The following is a 9,229-nucleotide window of genomic DNA, read 5'->3' on the forward strand; positions in this document are numbered from 1 at the left end:
AGACAGGAAAGGAATGTGGTTCACAGAACCCCAGCCCCAGCATCACAGAACAAGAGCATAGGCAGGTGGGTACATGTTAATACAATTCAGCTCGAAAAGAGTTTTCCTATTTGCATATAATCACACTAACTAGGACTAGTTATTTGCGGAGTAAAGATACTTCATTATTAAACCCCTTCTTTTTACAGTGCAAGCTGCCTCATCTATAGTTTGCTTTTATTTGAATTGGCCAAATCATCACAATTTTTCCAGTGGAAGCCACATTTCATGTGGTTTCTGAAAATTGTTCATACCACCTCTAAAACTTTAAACTCATTCTCTGCTTTTTTGGACAACAAAAATTCCCAGTCCACCTTGAAGCCGTCCTACTCCAAAACATGGAGCCATAAGCATACCTGAGAAAAGAGAGCATCTAGACAAAAGCGATAACAGCTGCAAAGGCCCTGGGGTAGAGGCATGCCTGACATGAGTGAAGGCTGAGTTCTTCCTCTCAATTCAAAACCACGACCTCTTGGATTCACAATGAAACTTTGTTTCCCTTGGGATGTTAGTTCGCTTTCAGAGAATGTTACATGTAAAATACACACACACACACACACACACACACACACACACTCAACACCAAAGTTGTTTAATTTTACATCTTATTATTTTATGAGTACTCTTTTTGGCATAAGTATACTTCAGTTCTAAAGACATAGAAGTTATAATATTTTTCTTTTTTAATGTAGTATTATAGTTAAAAACAAAATTAATGATTAAAACACAGTTTGAATTATAATTGCATTTTAATATTACTGTAAGGAATTTATCTTTAAACTAATATAGATAATAGTTTTTACTTTCAAAAGGCAAGTTAATTATTTCAAACAGAGATTTTAAAAGAAGTTGACTGTGTTTGCAATTTCTGCCAAAGCAAGTTTAATATTTTCTATTAAATATTTTAATTGCTTGCACATAAGGTAGCTTTTCAAAAGACATAATCGTTTTCAAGAACTTGAGACCTCCAAACATCATCTTAAAATTCAATTAGTTTATAGTACATTTGAATAAATTAGTTTTAAGGACAGCACTTTTAGAGGGCTGAATAAGATTAATTTACACAATTAAAATCCTGTAACCTATTTAGCTAGTATGAACGCAAAATTTATTTAATGTTTTTATTAGTATGAAATATTTATATATTCTAGAAAATAAATAATATAAAGGTAGAAGGCATAAGAATGATTGTAAAATACTCATAAACCTTCCACAAAGGTTAATAGAACATTAGTGATATTTTTGGAGCCCCCCACATATAGTGTACCCTCTTTTGTGTCAATACCAGCACCCTACTCTCTTCCATGGCCTCTCAGGGGTAACTAACTGGTCTTCTCAAACATGTATGCTTCATTTTCTTATTTACTGTCAAAGCATATGAATCTCTAGACAATATATGATTTAGATGCATATGCCTTTGAGCATCATATAAATTGTATTATGCTGTATGGTTTTACTGCATAATTTGCTTTTTATGTTTAACCCTATCATGAGACTTATCCATTCTGAGATATACATAGATGTCCTCTATTCATTTCCATTGCTACACAGGATTCTACTGTATGAAAATACCACAATTCATTCATTTTCCTATCAGTGCACTGGTGCTTGATTTTAAAACTTTGCTATTACAAATGACTCTTTTTGGAGAATCAGCCCTCTCTCACTGCACAGTCTTAGTAGGTAAAGTAATTAACAACTGCTGTATAGCAAACTGTTCCCAAATCTAGTGGTTTAAAACATGCATATATTTAACTCTTGGGTCTGCAGGTGAGCTGGCCTGACTGACCCCCAGGGGCTTGCTCTGCATGTGCAGTCAGCGGGAGGCTGGCTCTTTGTGGCGGCTTTAAGATGTGTCTGAAATTTCTTTCACATTCTTCCAGTCAAAATATGGCGCTTAATGCCCCTCCCCTTGAATATGGGCCAAACTTCATGCCTCCTTTTTAATAAACAAAACGTGGCAGAGTGAAGGTGACACCTCTGATGCTAGGTCACAAAAGGCAGTGCTACTTCCTGCCTGTTCTCCTAGATTGTTTGCGGGGGGGGGGGGGGGTGGGGGCTGGGGACAGCCTTCGCCTTGTCAGGACACTTCTAAGGAGAGAGACCCTCCAGCCAACAAGCAACACCAACATGCCAGCCATGTGCGTGAGTCACCTTGCAAGTGAACCCTCTGGCCTCAGGTGCTTACAGGCAAGCCAACCCCTTGTCTGAAACCTCACAAGAGACCCCAAGCCAGAACCTCCCATCTCAGCTGCCACTGGACTCCTGACCTTCAGAAACTGTGTGAGGTAATGAATGTCACCACCGAATTTGACCTCAGCTGGGACTTGTCTCCATCCCACACTCCCTCTTATCTTCCATCACACTAATCCTGACTTGTTCTCATGGCTTGACAAGGTTCCAAGCAGGAGAGCTGAAGCCTACAAGCCCCCTGAGGCCTAGCCTCAGAAAAGGAATGCCACCACAATTGGCTAAAGCAAGTCACCAGGCCAGCCCAAGTTCAAGGGTGGGGACATAAACATCTCCCCTCGATGGCAGAAGCGGCAAAGTCACACTAAAGGGGTATGGATAAAGGGAGGGGAATAATTGGAGCCATTTTGGCAATCAAGCTGCCATAACAGAACTGACAGTTAGAACTGGTCCCCCCCGCTTAGTCCCACAAGTGGGCTCCTGACCACAGTGAACACAGCCAAATGCTCCCCACCCCGAATATTGACAGGATGACTCAATAGGAAAAGCGGACTGATTTCATCCTGACAATGAGCAGTTTGAAAAGGCAAAGCATCGCTCACTGATCCCTAGATTTTCTGAGCTTTTCTACTTCCTGTCCTGTCTGGTTCTTCAGCTTTTCCTTTGTAAACTCCCATAGCTTTGTAACAAACACCCATTCTTTCCTCCTCAAGTTAGCCAGGGTCGGTTTCTGTTCCTTACGATCAGCGAACCCAGTGACACTGGCACACTCAGCTTGTGACCCCACCGTCCCTGGAGGAAGTGGCCCTCACTAGCCCTGGAGTCCCTTGTAAAGGTAGGAACTAGAAGGTTCCATAACAAAGCACTGAGAGCGCCCTCAGATGATTACTGGCATTTAAAAAATACTTTTAAAAACTCATTAAACATCCTTAAGGACAGATGCAAAGCAAGAGCATCTAATGCTACAGAAACTGCCCTAAAATGTTATTTTCTGCATTGTCTGATGGCACTGCCATGTGGGTCTGCTCTATGCCAGGGCTTTCACGGGCCAGGAGGGGCGCAAGTTTTTGGCAGCTGGACCAAACATTCACATTCCGGCTCCAAAGGTGCCCATCTCCCGCTTCCCGCTTCCCACGTGGCAGCTTCAGGCTGCTGTTCTATGTGCTCACTGACTGCAGTGCAGTTTTATAATCACCCTGGGCATGCAGTACTTAGTGACCACCACTTCCTGCTAATCACGTTTCCTTACTGACGTAGGGGTTAGGGCCACAGCCTTTTCATCTGAAAACTGAGAGCTCCAATCTCAGCTGCCTGAGTGATCTTGGGCAAGTTACTAAACTTTCTGGGCCTCGGTTTCCCCACTGGGAAAAGTGTGGCTAAAATAGAAACTATCTTACAGAGGTTTCTGGGAATGAAATGTAACAATAGATGTAACACGCTTAGTCCTGAGCTTGCAACATAGGAATAAATGCTAATTGTTACTGCTATTATTATTATTATTATCATCATCATCATCATTATCATCATCACTAATATGCTTTTATTATTATTATAGCTAATAATAATAATGTTAAACCTGCCAGCAGCCTCCAGGGCGGGAACAGCACGGCCCAGCAATACTGACTGACCACGTCACAGCAACAGAACTAACACTGGTCCAGCAGAACTGTCATCAGCCCACAGAGGCAGGCATCTGGAAGGAGGGGCAAGACGCTGCTGCTCAGTCTAAGTCCCACCACTAGACGCTGTCAGTGTCTCACCCTCACACTCCATCGGGGCTGGACCAGCAATATCAGAAGCCGAGCCCATCCCCAGAAAGAAGGAGGCAAGAATAGGGCTGGGAGCAAGAGGCAAAACAGCCGGAAGGGCCACATCCTGACGCTCATGGGAACTCCAGGGCTCCGGTCATACCACACTGGCTGGGCAGCAGGAACTACCGGCCCCATCAGGTCAGCAGAAGGGAGCGAGCTCCCACCATGCTGCCTGGACCAGCTCTCCAGCGGATTGAAGGCAGCAGCGTTGTAATCTGAGCTGGTCCTTGATTGTGGGGATACTACCATCCCCCTCTTTGAGCTACAGGAAGGCATAAAATCAGCAGCAAAAGGGAAAGCATGGAGCCACAGTGATGGCACATCCATGGCAAGGCAGAGCAGGGATGACAACCTGAAACAGTAGGTGCTGTCTGCAAGGTTAAATGGAGGGCCCCCAGCCTAAAGTGAGATGGCGCCAAGCATCCCTGCCTTCTCCTTGAGTCATTCCGAGCAGAACCCTCTAGGACCCCCCTCCTCATAGTGATCCCCAGAGGGGATCAGCGTCTGCACTGCAGCAAGATGGCTGGGGTCGGATGCACATTTCACTTTCAGTTGGTGGGGCTTACAGCATGTGAGATCAAATCTATTTGCTCTCCCTGCTTTGAAAAAAGACTGAAGCTGAGGGGTCCTGACAGAGTGAAGCATGTCCCTCATTTCAGAAACTAATAACAGAGTCACTCAGTGGTCTGCCAGAGGCTTTTACCTCATGAGAATATCCCTATGTAGCCAGGACTGAGACGGTCCCAGCCAACTGAAGATGGAGGACTGACACAAAGCCCATTAAGCTATCTGGGAAATGGAACAGAAACCTGGAGCAGGAGCATAGTGAGAATTATAAGGCTCTCCATTGGACCCTTGACTCTTATGCTGTCTCTCGTCATTATTTCCTTCACTGTTTGCTCATCTTGGTTATTTGTTTCACTTTATCATTTGTAGTTTTGAGAAGATCAAACTCAGTCAGCTGTGCTAAGGTGTACCACCGAAAGGCGGCTTTCTCTGGGTCAGTCCTGGGAACCAGACTGGTGGCCAGAGCAGTTAGAGGGTGTGGGAACAACAGGAGAAAACTGAGATTTTAGGGACGCACTCAGGACCCTCCTGTCTGTAGGCTTTCTTTCTTAAAAACTGTGTGCCTTGGTGTGGCCATGAATTTCATGAAGGTGGCTGCCCTCCCAGCAGTTGCTAAAAGACTTGCTGTCTGTGACTTCCTTTGAGAAATCTCTGAAAGGAAAGAACTTTAGCCCCTCTCCCTCCATTCCTTAAATGTAGAGACCCACATATGCTCAAACCTGACACACAATTTCAGGGGTTTATGGAACCCCGAAGAGCTCACTCTTGGCACCTTCCATACATTTTTCTTTCTTCTTTGAATCTATAACTTTCAACACTGACACTACCGTTCTTTCTGAATAAATGAGGATTTCTAGGTTGTTTTCCATGATTGAGATCAATGAGAACTAGCTCACGTTTCAAATAATGAGTGGTCAGAGCCATGGTCCCCACACTCCATATGAATTACCCAGAGCGCTCACAATAAACCCCGATGCCCAGGCTGGAGACTGAGATTCCGGTGGTCCAGGTGGAGTCCAAGAATCAGTATTTTTAGAGCTCCCCAGGTGATCCTAAAGTGCATCTCAGGTCCAGAACCATTTTGTCCTGCACTGGTCTGCTCTGAGCAATAGCCACTACCTTGCCTGCCCCTGCTCCTCTCACTCCTCCTCTGTACAGGAAGCAGGTGTGTCTACGCCTGAGCAACGCAAGCTGGAGAAGCCCCTCTATTCTTAGCCTTTATCCTTCTTCCTTGGGTATAATTCTGTTTGCGTCCTAGACATGAAACCTGAAAAACTACTACTAAACCCCAAGTTTAACCAATACCCATCAAAGGGCTGGGAATGTTCACCTCCAACGCCGCCCCATCAAGGACAAAGGTCTTTCACAAGCAGGGTGGGGAGGGGCCTCTGGCATCTCTCATTCTGTGTCTCACCAGTTGTGGTTGTGAAACTTCAGGTAGTCACTTTGTATTTAGTAAACAAGCACCAATATCCCCACCGGCCTATAAGTCTGCCTCTGGTCCCTCAGCACATATCATTTCCATGTGCATTTAAAGAGGTGGATTTTCTCCTAAGTCACTCCTTTGGAAATCACTGAGCAAGAAATTTAAAGCTCATGGGTATTGGCAACCAGTGTAATGAATTATTTAATTGGCAGTCTTAAAGCTCGACTTGAAAACATTTATGTCCTTTAATGGCTCCTTTACAAAACACTCCCTTAGTTTTTTGTTCAAAGATAGGATACATGGCTGCCACACCATAGTGGATGGTTAGCATCTGGCATCTCCTAGAATGTTCATATCAGCCACTGCTTGGTTGCAGAATCTATCTGGATGTGATTCTTAAAAAAACAAAAACTGTCTCAGCAATAAGGTTTGCTTCAATAAAATGGTGGTTCTCACCACAACACAGTGTCTGATTTTAAAGGGCTTATGATTCAGACTCAGAATTTGGAATAACCCAATAACCTTCTTTATTAATGGTAATTGAAATGCCTCTCTCTTATGCCAGCCTAAATGTAATGAATAAATGACAGGGGTTATTTATACTCTGCTAGTAATAGTGGAGGAATATTGGACCCAATGCAACTGAGATGTCTTAACTGCTTCCCCAAATAACCTACGAGGATGTGGCTAGAGGCACAAAATAAAGACTCAAGGGGAGTCTCATTATGTCTTTGAAAAGCCGTGTCCCATGATGCTTAGTTTCATAAGAGAAGTTAGACATTAGGTTTTGAGCGAATGGCTTGGATGATTATCTAGGATTCTTATTATATATCCTTCTGGAAAGTGGCCTAGTGGAGAACACCTTGAGATACACACACAAATCCAGTCATTCAAAAATCCTGAAATTCTTCACAGGACACAAGTGATATTCAAAGCTCCCTTGAAATGTTGTAATTACAAATGTGATTTTAATGTGAGCTATGAAAATACATTTTCTTCTCGCCATCTCGACAAGAACATGTTTGTTCTTGCCTGTAGAAGGAAGGCTGGCAGAAATGACATTATTACCAGCTATCATTACACCAAATATTACAGTTCACAGAGTAACTAATGCATACATGTTCTCATGGAATCCCTGAATTATGAAGGGACTGACTGGAGGAAATTGAGGTTCATGGAATTCAAACAGCTTGTCTGTGGTCATGCCATCAAGAAGTGGCAGAGGCAGGGCTCAAAACCAGGCCTGTGAGCCTCCAAGTCCATCTCCACCACCATCATCTTATCAATAAGGACCGCCATTCACTGGGCCCATATCATACACCAGGCATCTTCATGGAATATTCCATTTAAAATGACAGATACACAGCAAGGAAGGCATTCACATCTGTGACCTAGAGAGCATAGTCCCTTACTCAGTTTTACCCAGCCAGTGCTTGATGTAAGGTCTGAACCTAGGAACGAGAGCTCCTGCCTTTTTCACTGCCCTCGGCCTTCCCAAGGAAGAGGCCTGCGCTCATTACGCCTCTGAATGTCATGCAGTAAGCCCCACTCAGCAGTGTGCAGCTCTGGAGCTGATGCTAGAGGCCAACAGCCTCCGCACCCTGAGATTTATCTGTGAATGAGGTGAATCACCATGTAAATTACCTTCCATCTAGTTGCAGAATAGCTGTTGTTTGTATAAATGACCTTTTTTTTTAAGGGCAGCTCTACTCTATAGTGAATGTACCCAGACCCAAGGAAGCATGTGAAATGGTCCTAGGGTGACTACTCAACAGTCATTTGTCCCTCTTCCCTGCTGACAGAGCCCTGATTTTGTTCAGCCCGTAGGAGAATCATTGGTCTGAGTGAACTGTAAAAGTCTCATTTCCTTTTGCCACTTAATGACCTACTAGTGTACACGTGACTCATTTTGGGTCAAAACAACATGTAGGAAGTCTGTTGGGGGTACCTAGGAAACATATATTCTTTTGGAGAGGAGAAAGGAGGAGATTCCTTAAAAATCTCCCCTTTCTTTTGGTGAATGTGGACTCCCTTGCTTTAGTTTTTGAATTCTGCTGTGAAATACTTAGAGCTGTGGTAACCCCTGCCAACAGAAAGGAAGCTGAGTATGGCGGAGGAGAAAGATAACAGAAGTCCGATGGACCATCCCTGACAGTGGGGCTACTGGGCTTCTTGTTAAGTAAACAAAAAATGTACTTATTGTTTAAGCCACATTGGTCATGCATTCTGCTAGCTGTAGTTGAAGTATTACTAACTGACAAATGAGCAAAGAGGCTGTCTGGTCTTTCTTAGCACAGAATGACATCCATGCAATTCCGCCTTTTGGCCATTGTCAGGGCCATTTTCCTTCCCCCTTTCCAAGCCACTTAAATTTGAAGGGAAGAGGCAGAGGAACATCTGCCTAGAGAGGATGAAGTATAGTACAGTGAAAGGCAGAATACTGCTCATTTACTGCAGACCCAATCATACTACTTAGGAGTCATTCATTCCATCAACAAACATTTATGGCGCACTTATTGTAAACTTATTGCTAAGCTCTGTGTTAGGGACTACAGGGAACAACATGATGAGAACAGGCTCTGTGTTTCAAAAGTATATAAGGTCCACTTGGGTTATAAAGAAAAGGGGCAGAGTAAGAGCATGTTGGGGGGTGTTTTAGATAAAGTGGTTGGAGAGTAATAGCGATTTCTGAACTTTATGCAGAGCTGCATTTGTGGCCTTTTCCACTTTAAGAGGTGATAAGGAAACTTTGGACTTGTAAAGCCTTATTTAAAATTCCACATTAATAATCTAAACGCAAAGAGGGCAGTAGAGGAACCTTGAGTTTGGGATCCTTAAAAAAAGAAAAGAAATAGCTACATCAGGAAAGATTTTACATCTCAGTATGAGATTAATCAATCCGTGATAGGTCACAAACTTGGAATTTTTATAAAGGAAGAATTTAAAAGGGCTAGAAAATGATGGCCAGGTAGTGGCAGGTAGGCTAGAAGGAATGGAGAAGGAACTGAAGAGTAAAGGAGAAAATGAAACCAAGGGCAGACAAAAGGGCCACGGGCGTGGACAAGTCATCAAAACAACTGGAAATTTTCCTGGACTACAATACTGAATCAGGTATCAGATTCAGAAACTTGGGTGGAGCAGAAACTTGGGTGGCTGGTGTTGTTTGGAACAGACCTGATTCATGACATGGCCTTAT

Source organism: Hipposideros armiger, unplaced genomic scaffold, assembly GCF_001890085.2.
Source record: "Hipposideros armiger isolate ML-2016 unplaced genomic scaffold, ASM189008v1 scaffold_35, whole genome shotgun sequence".
In the NCBI taxonomy this organism is placed as follows: Eukaryota; Metazoa; Chordata; class Mammalia; order Chiroptera; family Hipposideridae; genus Hipposideros; species Hipposideros armiger.